Below are 19,931 nucleotides of genomic sequence, written 5' to 3'. Positions count from 1 at the left end.
CGTTGGCTATTTAAAGGGCCGGGGCAGTAGAAGCGACGGGAACCCCGGACATTTTAAATAGCCCCCAGAGCCCCAGCCCTACCCCAGGGCTCCAGCAGTGGTGCTCTGGTGACAATTTAAAGGGCCTAGGAGCCACAGGCCTTTTAAATTACCCCCTGGGGAAGCTGGGCCACCCCGCTACAGCACACTGGCTTTTGCCGGTACACCGTACTGGGGCTTGGGCATGTGGCCCTCTTAGGGGTGGGCTGATTCAGGGGAATTGGTTGAATTGGCCTAAAGCTGGCCCTAGCGGCTGAGATTTAAAGGGCTCTGGGCTCTCTGTGGCTGCGGGCAGCCCAGAGCCCTTTGAATCCTGGCTGCGGCTGAGATGTAAAGAGCTCTGAGCTTGCAGCTGCCTGCAGCTCAGAGCCTTTTGAATTGAGGCCGCGGCTGGGATTTCAAGGGCTCTGGGCTCCCCACCGCTGCGGGCAGCCCAAAGCCTTTTGAATCCCGGCCGCAGCTGAGATTTAAAGAGCTCTGAGCTCCCTGCCACTACGGGCAGCCCAGAGCCCTATGAATCCTGGCCGCGGTTGAGATTTAAATGGCTCTGGGCTCCCCACCCCTGTGGGCAGCCCAGAGCCTTTTGAATCTCGGCCGTGGCTGAGTTTTAAAGGGCTCTGGGCTCCCCGCCTCTGCGGGCAGCCCAGAGCCCTTTGAATCGCGGCTGCGGCTGGGATTTTAAGGACTCTGGGCTCCCCGTGGCTGTGGGCAGTGCAGAGCCTTTTGAATCTCGGCCGTGGCTGAGATTTAAAGGGCTCTGGGCTCCCCACCGCTGTGGGCAGCTCAGAGCCTTTTGAATCTCGGCCGCGGCTAGGGTTTAAAGAGCTCTGGGCTCCGCGCTGCTGCGGGCAGCTCAGAGCCTTTTGAATCCCGCCGCGTCCCGCACAGTGAGCCTCTGCGGGCCGCATGTTGTGCAGGCCTGTTCTAGATGTATGACCTTCCCTGTATTAAAATACATCTTAATTCCTTACCAAGCACTTCCAGATCACTTTGTATGACTACCCTGTCCTGATTGCTTAATTTATTTAGTACAGTTATGTATGTACACCAGTCCTAAGTACCTTTTCCCACATGCCCTCTTAAAAGTTGAGCTAGCAGAGTAACATCTCCCCGAAGCCCTCCCTAGGGAAGTCTTAACCCATGTCCTCGAGTAATCTTTCTACACGAAGTGCATCTGTTTAATTCTCATACAGTTGTCCCCTAATCCTCCTCTGAGTCTACTTTCATGCTGCCTCAGTCTTCCTTTATATACTGTCAACTATCTCTCAATTAAAATCTTTGCTTAAAGTCCACTTCTTTTTGACAGTCCACTATAGAGTAACTTATAAATTTAAACTGTTATTACTATAAACATCTATTGCTTTGCATATATTTACACCTTCTGCTCACTGTGGGGAAAAGTGCACTCCACAGCATTACTTCTCACCATGATATTTTTTTTAACTCTGATAAAACTTAGCTCATTATCTCCTTGGCGTAAGGACTGTAAAGCTCTTTGTATAGCATTATAATCCCTGTTCATACAAGCTTGTCATGTTTCTAGTTCTTATGCTTCATGCCTCTCCTTTTCTTTCTACTAGTTGTTATTATTATTATTATTATTGTTTGCACTGTCATAATGTGCATTTTAAATAGGCATGTCTCAAGTTTATAACACAAACTGACTGTGGACTGTGAAGCCCATAGCTGTGGGGAAATTACCCAGATAGCTAGGAAAAAATTGATCTTGTTCCCTTAAAATATCGTGTAGCTTCCTAAGTGGAAATGTTGTGTGAGAAATCACTTCAGCTTGTTCTCCTGTATATACATACTGAAATGTGGTTTCTTTTTTGTTTCTCAGATGAATCTGTTCAGCTCTAAATTAACTCATATTATCTATTTAGATCAATGGTCTCAAGCCCTTAGTTTGGAAAATAACAATGCAGATGGACAAGTACAATTGGAAGCCTGAGCCTAAATTACTGGAATTTGGTGCAAAAGATGGTTCTCCATGTAATCATGCACAAATAATTGGGGAGATAGGGATTTCTGATTCATGACAGACAACAAGAATCAGGAACAGTTTCTTACAGCAGCACAGTGCGAGAAAGATTTGATCCTAGAATTTGAGGAAGCAGGAGTACTTTAATGTTCTGTAACTCAAGCAGAGATTTCTCTTTAGGGGGGCAATATATAGCTTTATTGGTAACATAGGGAGGGAGGAGCTTGTCAGCTAGAACTACCTTTCCCACTGATGGCATGAATTATTTTAGCAGGACTTTGACACTGATAGCAAGTGTGCAAGACTGCTCTTAAGAAAACAGTGCATGCTGGGAAATACCTCTTAAAGATATGGCAGTATTTTAGACTCTAAAAGCTGCTATTTGGCTCCTCCAACTTTAGAGTAACCTGTTTTGTTCAAGTCGAATTTGTAGGGTAGGACTCAAAAGGAGTTGCGGGGCATCTGCCCAGGGTGAAAATTGAAACTTTTTCTTTCTTAAGAGCTAAACTTATGGCTTATACTAGTTATCCATAGAAAAATAAGCTATAACAGCAAAACCACCCTTATACTGGTATAATGCATCTACACTGCCGCTTTTTCTGATATAGTAATGTTGTACCTCCCTCCAATTGAGAATACTACATGGCAAAAGTATCTAATGTAGACCCATCTACAGTAATTTCTCTGTTTATAGAGAGGAGTGGACTGAAACAAGACCTGGTACAGTCAACTTCACTTCTTTCTGCAATCAAATAGGAAAATCTTTGCTTTAAGCAGAATTGATTCTCAAACATATATAGATTCAAACGTGTGCTCACATCAGTTTGTTTAAAAAGCGTGCTGATCTGAGTCTGCTAGTCAGGCATTCAACTTTTCTCACAAGTGGCCACTGTGGTCATAAGTGGCCACCCGCAGATTTTTTTGCAGCAGCCTCCAAAGCATGGGCGGAGGTTGGGGTAGGGGAGCAGCAGCCCCTCCCTGCAGTGCCCAGCTGTTGCCCCTGAATAGCTGTTACCAAAAGCAGCGAGATGTGCCACCTTGATGTTTGTGCTGGCACTGCAGGGATCAGTGCCCTGTACTGCGCAGCTTCCTCGGAAGCTCTGGGCAGTACCTCTGGAGACACATGGGGCCAACGTGTGCAGCGCTGGAGGTGGCTCTTCTCGGTGGAGATGGCTGCGTGCAGTTCTCTTTCCCCCACCCAGGAAGGGCATGGGGAGCATGGAGTTCCACAGGTGGCCAGTGAGTTCCCAACCTACCTTCCACAGGGTGGGCTGCCAGGGGAGGCATGGACAGAGACTAGTTTGTCAGAGAGGCCATCAAAAATTCTTTGGGAGAAGTTTAGTGACTGTTTTGATGCTAAATTAAACTTACTTCACAGTCCATTTAATTCTCAATAGAAAAGCCATTAACCCTCTCCTCACCCCCCAAGAAAGCTTTTTTCCTACCATTCTTGACTCTGTTTTGCTTAAATCAAACTTGTTGCACGTTGGTTCCATTGTGGTCAAAAGTTTAGGTTTTTTGGCTTCAGGTGTCAGATTTGTAGCAAAATAGGACTTCAAATGATTTGTACCAAGATCTTACCAAGAATGTTGTTAACAATAAAAACTGCAGCCTGTTACTCAACAAAGGTTAAATGAATGGAGGAAATAGGCTCCTATTTCCTATTATGTAAAATATTCTCTTGGTAAAGTTCAAGATAATGCCATTTATAACTTCTAAGCTTTATCTGCTTCCCTAGACTGTAGAACTCAATGATTTAATCCAATGAAAGAAAAACATTAAGGAGCTTTTATACCTGGAAGAATTAACTGTGAATCAAATAGCTTGCTTCAACATTTGAAACACTGAAATTCTTTTTTCTGGTTTTATAGTCTATGTATTGTAATTATCTCTTGACCCTGTCATGTTTAGCCATAAAGATGAGTTTTAAGAGAGCTTGTTTTATGCCCTGAATATCAAGTGAGCATAGATATGTAACTTACGTAAAAGAAATGTCGTAAGTTTGCTGTGTCACTTTGCTGTAATAGCTCTAAACCAATTACTCCATGTGAGCAGCTATTGTGACCTTTGTCTGGTATGTTTGCTCTTTAACACTTTATTTATAGCATGTACAAACTTCACCCTTTGATTACCTTTTTAAGATCAGGATCTTTGTATTTATGGTAGCTTCCCTGTATTGTTTCCATCTTTATGCATGAAAAGTTGTTTTAAAGGAAACGGGTAATTACACTGCTAAATGTACTCTGCACTATAAATACAACTGAACCACGGTTTTCCTGTGAGCCACTTGCGGTTTGTAGTGTAGATGGGACAAGTGCATTTCTTAACTTAGACAAGCCTTAAGACAGGTATAGTCAATTACTTTTTGTCAAAGTCCATATTTCTTGGTCAAGGTGTAGTCAAGGTCCAGACTCCAGAGAGACATTTTTCACATCGCAGTGATGATGATGATGATAAGACAAGTCTACACTGCAAAATTAAGTTGACCTAAATTCATAGATTCATAGATTCTAGGGTCAGAAGGGACCAATGTGATCATCTAGTTCGACCCCCTGCACAAAGCAGGCGGCAGAACCCTACCCATCCACTTCTATAACAAACCCCTAACCTATGCCTGAGTTATTGAAGTCTTCAAATTGTGGTTTGAAGACCTCAAGCTGCAGAGAATCCACCAGCAATTAAGTTGCTGTTCAGCTACTCCAGACTGTCTGTCTGTCTGGGCTCCTGTGGAAGCTACAGAGGGCAACAATTCCCTGCTGTTTCTCAGCCATCGTGAACAGAGCTGCACAGCTTCCTCCGCAAACTCTGCTCTCGCTGCTTTTTCCATGTTGTCAGTCCTGGGCTCCCGTTGAAGCTACAGAAGGCAACAATTCCTTGCTGTTTCTCGGCCATCATGAACAGAGCTGCACAGACAATCTGGAGAAAGCAGCAGAAGCTGTCTTGGACTCCCGTGGAAGCTATAGAAGACAACCATTTACTGCCTTTTATCAGCCATCTTAAACCGAACAGCTCATTTCACGCCCTCTTTCAAGGATTACCCATACAGGCACCATTGTGCTGCAAACATGGAGCTTGCTCAGATCTCTGCTTCAGTTTTGACCATTGTAAACACCTTGCGCATTATCCAGCAGTATGTGCAGTACCTGCAAAACTGTGTGAGGAAGCGACAACAGTGCGATTACTATACTGACGAGGACATGGACACAGACGTTCCTAGATGCACGGCATGTGGCGATTGGGAGATCATGGTGGCATTGGGCCAGGTTCATGCCGGGCCCGGGAAACAAGCACAGACTGGTGGGATCGCATAGCGTTGCAGGTCTGGGATGATTCCCAGTGGCTGCAAAACTTTTGTATGCATAGGGCCACTTTCATGGAACTTTGTGACTTGCTGTCCCCTGCCCTGAAGCACAAAGACATGAAAATGAGAGCAGTCCTCACCGTTGAGAAGCAAGTGGCCATAGCACTGTGGAAGCTTGCAACGCCCAACAGCTACCGGTCAGTCAGGAATCAGTTTGGAGTGGGCAAATCTACTGTAGGGGCTGCTGTGCTGCAAGTAGCCAATGCAATCATTGAGCAGCTGCTATCAAGGGTAGTGACTTTGGGGAATGTGCAGACGACTGTGGATGGCTTTAATGTGCTGGGGTTCCCCAACTGCGGCGGGGCGATAGATGGAACGCATATCCCCATCTCGGCCCTGGCACACCATGGTGGCCAGTACATAAACCGCAAGGGATACTTTTCCATGGTGCTGCAAGCACTGGTGGATTACAAGGGAAGTTTCACTGACATCAACGTGGGATGACTGGGAAAGGTGCATGACACTCGCATTTTCAGGAACTCTGATCTGTTTGAAAAGCTGCAGCAAGGGACTTTCTTCCCAGACCAGAAAATTATTGTTGGGGATGTTGAAATGCCTATAGTTATCCTCGGGGACCCAGCCTACCCCTTCATGCCATGGTTCATGAAGGCACCCTGGACAGTAGTAAGGAACAGTTCAACTATAGGCTGAGCAAGTGCAGAATGGTGGTGGAGTGTGCTTTTGGGTGTTTGAAAGGGTGCTTGCTAACTTGGTTAGATCTCAGCACAACCAATATTCCAATCGTAATTGCTGCTTGTTGTGTGCTTCACAATATCTGGGAGAGTAAGGGGGAGACTTTAATGGTGGGGTGGGAGGTTGAGGCAACTTGCCTGGCTGCCAATTTTGCACAGCCAGACAACAGGGCGATTAGAAGAGTGCAGCAGGGCGCACTGCGCAGTAGAGAAGCTTTGAAAGCCAGTTTCATGACTGGCCAGGGTACAGTGTGACAGTTTTTCTCTTGAAGTTACCCGCACCCTATATATATGAAAGGAAATAAAGTCAAAATTGTTAAACTGTTCTTTATTTGCTGCACAACACATTGAGAGAAATTAGAAGGTAGACTGGGGAATGGAGAGGGAGTAGGTTAAGGAAGGACAAGTCCAGAAACCAAATCAAAAGTTCTCATATGCCAGCTTTCTGGTGCTTGGACGATCCTCGGGTTGAGTGTGTGGATCCCCATAGCCTCCTCCCTCATGTTCTTGGGCATCTGGGTGAGGAGGCTATGGAACTTGGCAAGGAGGGAGTTTGATTATACAGGGGCTGCAGTGGAAGTCTGTGGTCTTGCTGCCTTTCCTGCATTAGATCCACCATGCAGCAGAGCATGTCAGTTTGCTCCCCCATGAGCTTGACCATCGAGTCCTGCCTGCTGTCATCGCGCACCTCCCTCCTCTCCATGTTCCTGTAATGCTTTATGGGACTCTGCCATTGTTTGCCTCCATGCATTCAGCTGGGCCCTATCAGTGCGGGAGGACTGCATACGCTCGGCAGACATGTCCTCCTGAGTTCGTTTTTTCTGCCTTCTAATCTGGACCAGCCTCTGGGGTGGAGTAGATAGGGGATGAGTTGAAACATTTGCACCCATGGGAGGAGAAAAAGGGAGGGCAGTATTTTAAAAAATACATTGCCGAGAACAAAGGGGGCACTTTGGTATGAGTAAGCCATCACACATGGCTGGGCAACAGAATTCATCTTGCAGGCAACCCCTAGGGGCATGCGGGGTTCTGCTTCTTCTACATTCATTTCAATGCTTTCAAACTGCTGGGCCCCCTTTCCCACAGCAAGCAATGTCTGGTGGGTTTGCCATATAAAAGGAGGGCTTGCGGGCTCTCTGGGATGATCACTGCACAAAACACCCTCCCCTGCACTGCATGGCTCTGATCAGGCTCTTACTCACCAGAAGTACCTTCTTCAGGGTCATGGAACAGGAGCCCATCTTGAGAGTGAAGGGAGGCTATTGGATCCAGTGTTAAGATTAGTTCCTGGCTGAGGGGGAACGGATTCCCCACTTGCTGCCTGTGCACTGTCCTCTTCTTCCTCTTCATCCTCCAATTCCTCCTCGCTTCATGCAACTCCCCCCTTGCAGGTGTCCACAGACAGTGGTGGGGTAGTGGTGGCATCAAACCCTCCCCCATAATTGCATGGAGCTCATGGTAAAAGCGGAATGTGTGGAGCTGTGACCCAGAGCGCCCGTTTGCCTCCCTGGCTTTTTGGTACGCTTGCCTGAGCAACTTGATTTTTGTACGACACTGCTCTGTGTCCCTGGAGTAGCTTCTTTCCATCATGGCCCTGGAGACTTAGTGTAGGTATTTGCGTTCCTTTTTTTGGAACGTAGTTCTGCTATAACAGATTCATCTCCCCAGCATGTGATGGGATCCAGTACCTCCCGTTTGGACCATGCTGGGCTCATCTGAATCTGGGACTGCGTGATCTCCTGTGATGATGGACTCTGCATGGTCACCTGTGATGATGGACTGTGCTGATGGTCACCTGTGCTCAGAGGTGAAAGTAAGCCAGTACGGTCCGGTCTGGCATACCGGCAAGAGCCAGTACGCCGTGCTGGACCGCATCGACTTCCATGGCAGGGATTGAAAGGGCGCAGAGCTCCCTGTCGCTGCGGGCAGCCCAGAGCCCTTTAAATCCCGGCCGCTGCTGAGATTGAAAGGGCTCAGAGCTCCGCGCCGCTGCGGGAAGCCCAGAGCTCTTTGAATCCCGGCCACGGCTCTGGCAACTGGGCTGGGGCCAGGATTTAAAGGGCTCTGGGCTTTCCTCAGTGGCAGGAGCTCTGGGCCTTTTAAATCACTGCCCCAGCCCCGCAAAGCTCAGGGTCCCCCCTGGCAGCCAGAGCCCCGGGCCCTATAATGTGCCCCTGGGGCGCTCCGGGGGGCTCCCAGCCACCTCTGCAACTGGGAGTCCCTTGTTGATTTAAAGGCTCTGGGTCTCCCAGCCACAGCTGATTCCCCAGGGCCTTTAAATCTTGAGGCCTCGCCTCTTCCGGATGAGGCCACGCCCCCTCAGGACTCCAGCAGTACTGGTAAGTCCTGTAAGTTACTTTCACCCCTGCCTGTGCTGCTGGTGACCAAACAGGAAACAAAATTCAAAAGTTCCCAGGGCTTTTCCTTGCCACCTGGCTAGTGCATTGGAGTTGAGTGTGTTGACCAGAGCGGTAACAAGAGGGCATCCTGGGATAGCTTCCGGAGGCCAATAATGTCGAATTGTGTCCACAATACCTTTAACCTGGGATTATGATCTCTATTTAAGCGATACTTCACTTGCCAAGGTGGAGTACAGAAATCGAATTAAAGAGCCCTTTAAATTGGGGAAAAAAAACATTTGGTCATGTGGACGGAATCTTTCTTTTTTTAAAATAACTCAGCTAATTCTGAAATAACAGGCTAGTGTAGACCAGGCCTTAGACTATTTCTTATTTTTAAAGACAAATATCAAGGGAGAGCATGATTTCTGCTCTGTTCATAATGACGACAAAAGAGGGAAGAAGTCTAGCATCTAAATTTAAGGAATAATCTATAAGAAAGTTATACAAATTATTTAAAGAACCTCATTCAACATAACTGGACCGTTTGCTGGTAAGGGTTCATTGACAGAACAGTTCTGCCTAAATTCTGCCCCTGATCCTTGTCCACACTGCATTATAGTGTGAACGCCATTGCCCAAGTATCACATCAGCAATCTTCTTTAGCATATGCACAAGGTGCCTCAGGTGGCATGTGACCAGGATTCAGCACTGAATTTGGTCTGCTGCTTGTATCATTAGCTTCCCTGGCTTGGGCTGGGTACTGACGGGGAGTGCAGTGTGAACTCTGGTCCATTCCACATCAGCAATGTAAATCAGCATAACATTTATAGCAATTCACTTAGCAAAATTAAAAACTAAAGAAAATTAACTGAACTAATATTGAAAAAAATGAGTCTCCTACTAACACATTCTCAGTAATTGGGTGAATTATATAACCAACAGGCTTTAAGAATGATAGGATGGGATTTTAGGAGATGAGATTTCTTTACCATTGAATAATTGACTCAGACATCAAGGCTAGAAGAGATCATCTTGGTCATCTAGTCTGACCTGCACATCACAGGCCACAGAACCTCATCTATCCACTCCTGTAATAGATCCATAACTACTGGCTGAAGGTATGGCTACATTTGGAATTTCAAAGCGCTGCCCCGGCAGTGCTGCGGGAGCGCTGCCGGGGCAGTGCTTTGAAGTGTGAGTGTAGTCGGAGCGGCAGCGCTGGGAGAGAGCTCTCCCAGTGCTGCATGTAAACCACATCCCTTACGGGTGTAGCTTGCAGCGCTGGTGGCTCCCAGCGCTGCAGCACTGATTACACTGAGGCTTTACAGCGCTGTATCTTGCAGCGCTCAGGGGGGTGTTTTTTCACACCCCTGAGCGTGAAAGTTGCAGCGCTGTAAAGTGTGAGTGTAGCCATGGGCTCAGTTACTGAAGTCCTCAAATCATGATTTAAACACTTCAAGTTACAAAGATGCCACAATTTATTCTAGTTCAAACCAGCAAGTGTCCCATGCCCCATGCTGCAGAGAAAAGCAAAAAAACCAAACAGACCCAGAGTCTCTGCCAATCTGACCTGGGGGAAGATTCCTTCCCAACCCCAAATATGGCAGTCAAAGTCTGAGCATGTCACTGAAACCCACCAACAAGAGAACTTGAAAAGAATTCACTGTAATTACTCGGAGCGCTCCCCATCTAGTGTCCAAATCTCTGGCTGTTGGGGATATTTTCTGCTAGCAGTCACAGATGGGCCACGTGCTATTGTATGCAGTCTCAGCATACCATCCCCTTCTTAAATTTATCAAGCTCAATCTTTAAATCAATTAGGATTTTGACTCCCCCACTGCTCTTCTTGGGAGGCTGCTACATAACCTAACTTATCTGATGGTTAGAAACCTTCATCTAATTTCAACCCTAAACTTGCTGACTAGTTTATATCCATCTTTTCTTGTGCCAACGTTGGCCCTTAATTTAAACAACTCTCTCCCTCACTGGTATTTATCCCTCTGATGTATTTATAGAGAGCAATCATTTCTCCCCTCAACTTTCCTTTGGTTAGGCTAAACAAGCCAAGCTCCTTAAGTCTCCTCTTATAAGGCAGGTTCTCCATTGCTCTGAACATTCTAGTAGCCCTTCTCTGTACCAATTCCAGTTTTAATTAATCTTTCTTAAACATGGGAGACTAGAATTGCACCCACTATTCCAGATAGGGTCTCACTAGTGCCTTGTATAACGGTAACTACGCTTCCCTATATCTACTAGAAATACCACACAAGATTAATCCTTTGATTGTATTAGTCCTTTTTGTGAATGTCATCCTGTGATCAACCTGTATACCCATGTCTTTCTCATTTGTTGCTTCCAACTGATCTCTCTCCAGCTTGTAGCAAAAACTCTCTTGTTAGTCCCTAAGTGCATGGCTTTGCACTGTTAAATTTCATCCCATTTCTATTTCTTCAGTTTTCAAGGTCATCCAGATCCTTTTGTGTGATATTCTGGTTCTCCTCCGTATTGGCCATATCTCCCAACAACTTTGTGTCATCTGAAAACTTTATTAGCATGCTCCCACTTTTTGCATCAAGGCCATTATTGAAAATATTAAATAAGATTGGTCCCAAGGCTGATCACTGAGGAACTCCACTAGGGACCTGACAGCTCACCTGTCAGTATGACCCGTTATAGTCTCCCCTTTAACCAGTTTATCTTTCAATTCTCATATTAATCTCCATCTTCTCCAATTTTATTAATAATTTCCCATGTGGAACTTATCAAATGCTTTACTGAAATCCAGGTAGATTAGTTCTTCTGCATTTCCTTTGACTAAAAAATTAGTTGTCTTCTCAAAGAAAGAGATCAGGTTCGTCTTGCATGATCTATCTTTCGTAAAACCATATTGTATTTTATACCAATTAACATTTACCTTTAATTACTCTCTTTCAAACTTTGTTCTAAGACCTTGCGTACAATTGAGGTCAAACTAACGAGCTGTAGCTTCTTGGGTCACTTTTTTCCTTGGTTAAAAATAAGTACTATATTAGCAATTCTCCAGTCACAGAATATGACCCCCGAGTTTACGTATTCATTAAAAAATCCTTGCTTTTGGGCTTACAATTTCATGTCCTAGTTTCTTTAATATTCTTGGATGGAAATTATCGAGGCACCCCTGATTTGGTCCCATTAAGCTGTTTTGAGTTTGACTTCCACCTCTGGGTAATTGGTACTTCCATATCCTCATTTCCCTTAGCCACCCTGCTAACTCTCTCCAAGTTTCTCAATATCCTTATTAAAAAACTGAGGCAAAATATTTGTTTAGGTATTGGGCCATACCTAGATTATCTTTAATCTCCACCCCATCCTCAGTGCTTAGCGGTCCCACTTCTTTTTTTCCTTTTTATTTATACAGCTAAAGAACCTTTTAGTCTTGGCTTTAATTTCTTGCGCTAGAGCCACCTCTGTTTGGCTTTTGGCAGTTCACACTTTCTCCCTCCGCTTTCTGACCTCTAAGAGCCAGCTTTCATTGCTGATCCCTCCCATCTTCCATTTCTGTTAGGCTTTCTGCTTTCTCTTAAAAACCTGTCTGAGATACTTCTTCGTCCAGTTTGGTCTGCAAATCTTCCCTATGATCTCTTTCCCCTTCACCCTGCCCTTTTTATAGTATAACATTTCAACCTGCTAATAGCAGCAGCCAGAGCTGCTGCTACCTGAGTCTAGATGGAGAGCCAGGAGAGTTGAAATTTACTCAATGAGACCTTTCTCCCTACCCGTTCACTCCCCAGCTAGCTTGTTCTGCTGGTGAAACCAGGGAAGTTGAAGGAAATAAAACTCAGGGTAAAAATTGTGTATTTGCCCTGTATGGTTTGTTGCTAGACTGAGAACAAAATTCCAGCACTGCAGTGACTGATCTAGTAAAGTTCTTTTAATGCGTCTTTGAAAATAGCAGGAATGGAAATAAAGTAGTCCAAACCAGTCCTTTTGGCTATACCAGTGGTTCTCAAACTTTTTTTTTTTGCGGACCACTTGAAAGTTGCTGAGGGTCTCAGCAGACCACTTAATCTTTCCAAATGTTTGTACCATTAGCTAACTGTTGTAAAGCGCTTTGGATAAAAGTGCTTTGGAAAAAATACTTTAACTTTTTTGTTCTACAGATAAAAGCGCACAACTCATATTTTAATATTAGTAGTCTTATCTTTCTTCTTCGAGTGCTGTCCCTGTGGGTGCTCCACTCTAGGTGACGGTGCGTCCCGGCGCCGTTGATCGGAGATTTTTGGTAGCAGTGCCTGGCTGGGGCGCACGCACCCAGATGGTATCTCCCGTCTAGTTGGAATCTTCCTGAGTGTATGCGTGCGCCCCACACCCTCCTCAGTTCCTTCTCAACCGTCCTCAGCTGAAGACGGGACTCGGGGCAGTGCTCTCTTCTCTTCCCTGATATCTATAGGAAACTCTAACAAAGAACATAGAAATAATTATTAATTACTTCCCAGTTGTTTCCCTTCCTTTAGTATAGTTACATAGGTTATTTTGTTTAAAAAAAAAACAAACAAACAAAAAAAAAAACCCTCAGGCTTGTCTCCCATTGAGACTCTCTTCTCTAACTCATAATGCCAGGACCTTCAGGTTTCAAAAGATGTATCTCCTGTCAGGACTCTATGCCATGCTCAGATGGCCACTCTCATTGTGTGAAGTGCCTCGGGGACACCCACATCCCCACGAAGTGCCTCCATTGTGCGAGCCTCAAGTCAAGAGCTCACTGTGACAGGGATCTGCACCTCAAGATCATCATGATGGAGAAATCCCTGCAGCCACTGTCAGAGACGGGAAAGGTAGAACCCACTCCCACACGCTCCCCAGCCAGATAGGAACCGGTGGGGAGCGTTGCTTCACCCTCCCTGGAGCGGAGGCAAGAAGCTCAACAGTCTCACAGATGAGATTCTAACAAGGGTAGGGGGTCTCTGGCGAGATCCCTACCCTCTATGCTGACAACCCGAAAGACAGCTGTTTCAGCCTCTCCTAAACCTCAGGAACTGCTCTGACAGAGCTTAGAGGCAGGGACCAGACCTCCCGTGCGGGGAAGGCACCTACCGACTCGGTCCCCTCAGCGCCGCAAATGACTGCGGCACTGACTCCTCACTCCTCTTCGGCACCGAGGAAGGCTGCGGCACCGGCACCACGTTCCTCCTCGGCACCTGCACCGGCCGCAGTGCCGGCAGCGCGTTCGGCTCCGACACCCAGAACGGGCACGGCACTGACAGCCTGGTCAGTTTCAGCTCTAAAAGCGGCCGCGGTGCCGCCGCCGCGCTCTGCTTCAATGACGAAAATAGCTGCGGTGCCGACACCGCGATCAGCCTCGGCACCGCAAAGAGGGTCGGCAGCCAGCCATTCTTCTGCCCACGCACCAGCAGCAGACCCCCTGCAGGGCACGTCCAGGCTCAACACAACAGGACACTCTCTGCCACTCTCTCCTATGAAAGAACTAGGGCAGAGAGCAAGCTTAGATCAGCCTAGAGAGCAGGAACAACAGCTTCACTCAAAGTGACCTTCTAGTGCACCTGAGCCTCACTCTCCGCTCCTAGACACAGAGGACTCCTTTCTTGACCTGCCACTTTCTCCACCTGAACTGGCTTTCACCGACGGTGACCTTGAGCTACAACAGCAAGCGGCGTTCTCCCCTCCTGCTCCTCCTGCACAAGCGCCTTTACCACCTCAGGTCACGGCTCAAGCCCAGCAGCCTCAGTTTCCCTATGTTGCCCCCCCGTGGGCGATGCCTGGGTTCTCCTACTCTATGCCTTGGCCTCAGTGGTACCCATGGCAGAATCCTCTGACCAATCATCTTCCTTCCATTCCTCAATCTCCTGATCCATCCACTTCCAGGGTGCCTGAGCCCCCTCCAGAGTCTGGGAGCTATGCACCATATCCTGACTCGCCTAACCCTAACTCTCCATTAGCCTCAGATGAAGCCATCCTCCCTCCACCTCCACAGTCCGTGGACGACTGCAAACAATTTCAAGAACTTTTCAGGAGAGTTGCAATCAGTCAGGACATCCCCTTAGAAGAGGTTCAGGAGAAGCAGCACAAACTCCTCAAAATTCTTCAAACATCTGCGCTCTTGAAAATCGCGCTCCCTATAAATGAAGCACTCATGGAGCCAGCTGACACCCTCTGGCAAACCCCAGCTTCTCTAGTACCAACTTGTAAGAAGATCGAACGTAAATATTACGTTCCTGCAAAGGACGCAGACTTCCTATTTTCTCATCCACCGAACTCTCTTGTCATTGATGCAGTTACACAGCGAACTAAACAGTCACAATATCGACCGACCCCACAAGACAAAGACCTTAGACGCCTTGATGTCCTGGGCCGCAAGGTTTATACATCCTCTATGCTACAATTCAGGATTGCAAACTATTCTGCTCTCCTCGCCAGCTATGATTTTGACAATTATAATAAGCTTCTCGAATTTGCCTCATACGTCCCAGAGGACAGAAGAGCAGACTTCAAATCAATCCTGTCTGAGGGACAACTGATCTCCAGAACGGCCCTACAAGCATCCCTAGACACAGCAGACACAGCAGCCTGTACCACTGCAACTGCTGTGGTTATGCGCAGATTCTCATGACTCTCTGCGTCAGGCATTCCTAAAGAACTCCAGACCAAAGTGGAGGACCTCCCCTTTGATAAGGACAAACTCTCTTCACAAAAAACTGACGAACTCCTCCATACCATGAAAGATTCGAGAGCGACACTGCGCACCCTGGGCATTCACCCATCACTTCCCAGGAGACAAAGATACCAACCATACCAAAGACCACCACCACCTTCCGTCCACCAGGCAATAAACAACAGTTTTGAAGCTTTGGTCGAGGGTCTGCACGACCACCCCTTGATTCCACCACTTACTTGTCCATTTGGCCACCGCCTCCAGTATTTCCAACATGCTTGGCAGCGGATTACACAGGACCGTTGGGTCATCGAAATAGTTCGGACCGGTTACTCCATCCCGTTCATATCCTACCCTCCTACCCTTTCCCCTTCCCTGTCCCTCTTCAGGGACCCCTCTCACGAACAGTTACTTCGCACAGAAGTGGCACACCTTCTTCTGCAACTAGGCGCAGTGGAACCTGTGCCGACGCAACACCAAGGGACAGGGTTCTACTCCCATTACTTTCTAACGCAGAAGAAAACCGGGGGATGGAGGCCTATACTAGACCTACGCCGACTGAACAGATTTGTGAGGACACAAAGATTCAAGATGGTCACATTGGGCACAATAATTCCTGCATTGGATCAAGGGGACTGGTTCACAGCCCTCAACCTACAAGGTGCTTACTTCCATATATCAGTACATCCAGCTCACAGACGCTTCCTACGATTCACAATCGGTCACGATCACTTCCAATACAGGGTTCTCCCTTTCGGACTCTCCACAGCTCCAAGAGTTTTTCCCAAGACCCTAGCCGTGGTTGTGGCTCACCTCTGCAAACACGGGGTCACACTTTTCCCCTACCTGGACGATTGCCTCATCAGGGGCTACTCCTATGGAGAGACACTTCAAGCCACGCGCTTCGCCACTTCCATTTTTCACAGCCTAGGCCTCCAAATAAACATTCAAAAATCTACCCTGATACCTACGCAACAGATCGAATTCATTGGAGCCCATCTCAACTCAACCCGGAGCAGGGCCTCGCTCCCGTACAACAGATTCCTCGCTATCACGCAGCTCATACGTACGCTCTCTATTCGTCCCTGAATGCAAGCGAGAATCTGCTTACAACTCCTTGGTCACATGGCAGCTACCACCTTCGTGGTTCAACACGCCAGGCTACATATGCGATGCCTCCAGGGCTGGCTCAACTCCAGTTTCAAACCCAGCAGACATTCCTTAGGGATGCTGCTAACTCCTCCACCTCATGTTATAACTTCCCTACAATGGTGGACAAGTCCAGAAAACCTCTGCACAGGGGTTTCCTTCCAGCAACGATCCCCAACGCTCATGCTCACCACGGACGCTTCCCTGATTGGTTGGGGAGCGCATCTAGGGCAACACAGGGCACAAGGCCGGTGGTCTGCATCAGAGACACATCTACACATAAATCTCTTAGAGCTCAGAGCAGTGAGGAGAGCGTGCCTTCACTTTCTTCCCCTCATAAAGAACAAATACCTGCGAGTCTTAACAGACCACATAGCATGTATGTATTACATAAACAGACAAGGGGGAGCACGATCACATTCCCTCTGCATGGAAGCTATTCGACTATGGAATTGGTGCATACGACACCGAATACAGATCATCGCTTCCTATCTACCAGGCTGTCACAACACAACTCCCGACGCACTCAGCAGACACTTCTCGATGGAACATGAATGGGAACTGCACCCCGCAGTACTCCAACAGCTCTTCTCCCACTGGGGCATGCCGTCCATAGATCTCTTTGCCACGACTTGAAATCGGAAATGCCCTCTGTTTTGCTCCAGAGCGGGGCTCGGGATTGCATCCTTAGGGGATGCATTCGTCATCCCATGGAACAACTATCTCCTGTACGCCTTCCCACCTATCCCTCTACTACACAGGGTTCTTCGGAAGATCGCAGATGACAAGGCCCAGGTCATCCTTATTGCCCCGGCCTGGCCAAGACAGACATGGTACCCCTACCTTCTCCGCATGTCTTCCCGTCACCCATGGGCTCTCCTCAACAGACCAGACCTCCTTTATCAGGACAACGGACAAGTCCTTCACCCCCAGCTCCAGAAGTTACACCTCACAGCCTGGTTCCTTCATGGTTCCAGACCCATGAACTAGCCTGTTCCGAGCGGGTCCAACATGTCCTCTTGCACAGTAGGAGAGACTCAACTCGTAAAACCTACCTTCAGAAGTGGAGACGTTTCGCTCTTTGGTGCTCGCATAACCATTTAGCACCCAATAATTTGACCCTCCCTAACATTCTAGACTATCTCCTGAAACTAAAACAAGACGAACTCTCGATCAGCTCCATCAAGGTGCACCTGGCGGCGCTTACCACCTTCCACGACCTATTGGATGGGTACTCACTCTTTACGCACCCCACCGTTAAACGCTTTCTCGCTGGTCTGCAAAATCTTTACCCTGAGATTCACCCAACAGTGGCTACATGGAATCTTAACCTCGTACTTCATGCCCTCATGAAACCTCCATTTGAGCCGTTAGCTACCTCCTCTCACCTCCATATGTCCATGAAGGTGACTTTCCTAGTTGCCATAACGTCAGCGAGGAGAGTTGGTGAAATGAGTGCCCTCATAGCCCACCCCCCCTACACAATCTTCTCCAAAGATAAAGTAACTTTGAGACCACATCCTAAATTTCTTCTTAAGGTGGTGTCAACCTTCCACCTCAACCAACCTATATACTTACCTACTTTCTATCCCAAACCTCACAAAACTCCGCAGGAAGCAACCCTGCATACTCTCGATGTGAGGAGAGCAATTGCCTTTTATTTAGAACAAACTAAACCATTTCGCAAGTCTCCACGACTCTTCGTTTCCATTGCCGAAAGATCAAGGGGCACGGCTATCTCTAAACAACGTCTATCCAAGTGGATCTCTGACTGCATCAGATCCTGCTACCGTGCGAAGAACCTTCAACCGCCCGATAACTTTAGAACTCATTCCACTAGAGCCATGTCGGCATCTGTTGCCTTCTTACACAACGTTCCCATTCCTGATATCTGCAAGGCGGCTACATGGTCATCTGAACACACGTTTGCAAAACATTATGCTCTCATGCAAGACACCACGGCAGATGCAATAGTAGGCCATACTGTACTATCTTCAGTACTCCCTGCCACATCTCCAAAGTCCCACCAACCTTAGTGGGTACTGCTACACATTCACCTAGAGTGGAGCACCCACAAAGACAGCACTCGAAGAAGAAGAGAAAGTTACTCACCTTGCAGTAATTGAAGTTCTTCGAGATGTGTGTCCCTGTGGGTGCTCCACTCCCTGCCGTCCTCCCCTCTACTTTGGAGTACTAGTTTGATGCTCCACGGTAGAGAAGGAACTGAGGAGGGTGTGGGGCGCACGCACTCAGGAAGATTCCAACTAGACGGGAGATACCATCTGGGTGTGTGCGCCCCAACCAGGCACTGCTACCGAAAATCTCCGATCAACGGCGCCGGGACGCATCGTCACCTAGAGTGGAGCACCCGCAGGGACACACATCTTGAAGAACTTCAGTTACTGCAAGGTGAGTAACTTTCTCTTCTGCTACTATGGATGTGTCCTCTCTCCCCAGCCACGGCAGCCCCTGAGTTGGGGCTTGGAAGGAGGTGGGTATCTCCCTCTCTACTCTGCTGCGGCAGCCACAGAGCTGAGGCTGGGAAGGAGGGCCATCTCTCCCGAGCAGCCGCAGCCCTGGAGCTGCGGAAAGTCGCCTCTTTCTCTGACAGCCGTAGCCCTGCACATCCCAAATTCCCTCCACCCCCTCTTCTCACTCCACTGTCCCCTCCTGCTTACCCTCTATTCCCACCAACTCACCTTACATGTGCATCTTCTCCAGGGTCCAGGCACCTATTTAGTGGAGCAGCGCAGGCGTGGCTCCACAAATTAGATAGGTGGTCCTTCATTTTCTTGTGTGCAGCCCAGGCACGCACCTTAGGGAGAACTATCCGTGGACCACCTGAATGGAGCTCGCAGGTCACTGGTGGTCCACGTACCACAGTTTGAGAACCTCTGGGCTGAACTGTATATCCCAGGATGCATTGCCTCCTCATCCAAAAAGGAGATCATGGTGCATCATGGGAGATTTCATTTGAGTACCTCATGTTCCATTTTTCCTCCACCCCCACCCCTCCATGAGACATCGTGGTAGCATTTCCAAATAAAAATATTTCCGTTTTTGGCAAAAACTATTTTGGCTCTTGTTGGGTGTTCTATTTCCCCTCCACCCCCCCAAAAAAAATTCTCTGGAGAATTGGGGAATGGTGATTTCAACCAGCTCTGTTTTTGACACTGCTGAGAGGAGTGTCTTGGAAGGGATTGCTAGACAGAGTGTAGCAGCTTAGATGAACTTGGATGTAAAAATCTGGATTTTTTTTGTCTGTAAATGATTCTGCACCTCCATTACCCCAGGCTGACCACACTGGTATTCACTATTATAATTGCTTGGCTTCTGTCTTAACTTGTCATACCCATTAAGAGTTGGAAGAATCCATTAACTTCCTTTTAGTTCTTCTCTCTAACATTCCTCAGATATGTGTAGGCATTATCTGGAGGACATAGAGAAAACAGTGGAGGAAGCCCAGAATCCAGGAGCAACAGCTTTAGTGCAGTTTTCTGGTGCTTTTGCTGATCACTCTGAGATGAGTGTGTCAAATTTCAAGGTGACTGTACTTCTGTTCCCCCTCTGATCCACTAAAGGCATCCACTTAAGGCTTCCGGCTCCCAACTGACACCTCTCTTGGGCTTAGATTTGCATCTGACTCTTCCCTGCCTGGATATTTTAAGGCCGTACAGCTCTTTGCCTTATACTGTGATATCCCCAGCAAACCAAGTGC

At 47.5% G+C, this 19,931-nt stretch overlaps 1 protein-coding gene across 5 annotated transcripts in view; it reads left to right on the top strand.

Annotated features, from left to right (window-relative positions):
* Window positions 1-19,931, top strand: part of CSNK1G1 (casein kinase 1 gamma 1) — a 292,459-nt gene that overhangs the window by 67,366 nt on the left and 205,162 nt on the right. The window lies entirely within an intron of this gene.

This window comes from Gopherus flavomarginatus, chromosome 9 (assembly GCF_025201925.1).
Source record: "Gopherus flavomarginatus isolate rGopFla2 chromosome 9, rGopFla2.mat.asm, whole genome shotgun sequence".
Classification (NCBI taxonomy): Eukaryota; Metazoa; Chordata; order Testudines; family Testudinidae; genus Gopherus; species Gopherus flavomarginatus.
This window is presented reverse-complemented; position numbering and strand designations above follow the sequence as displayed.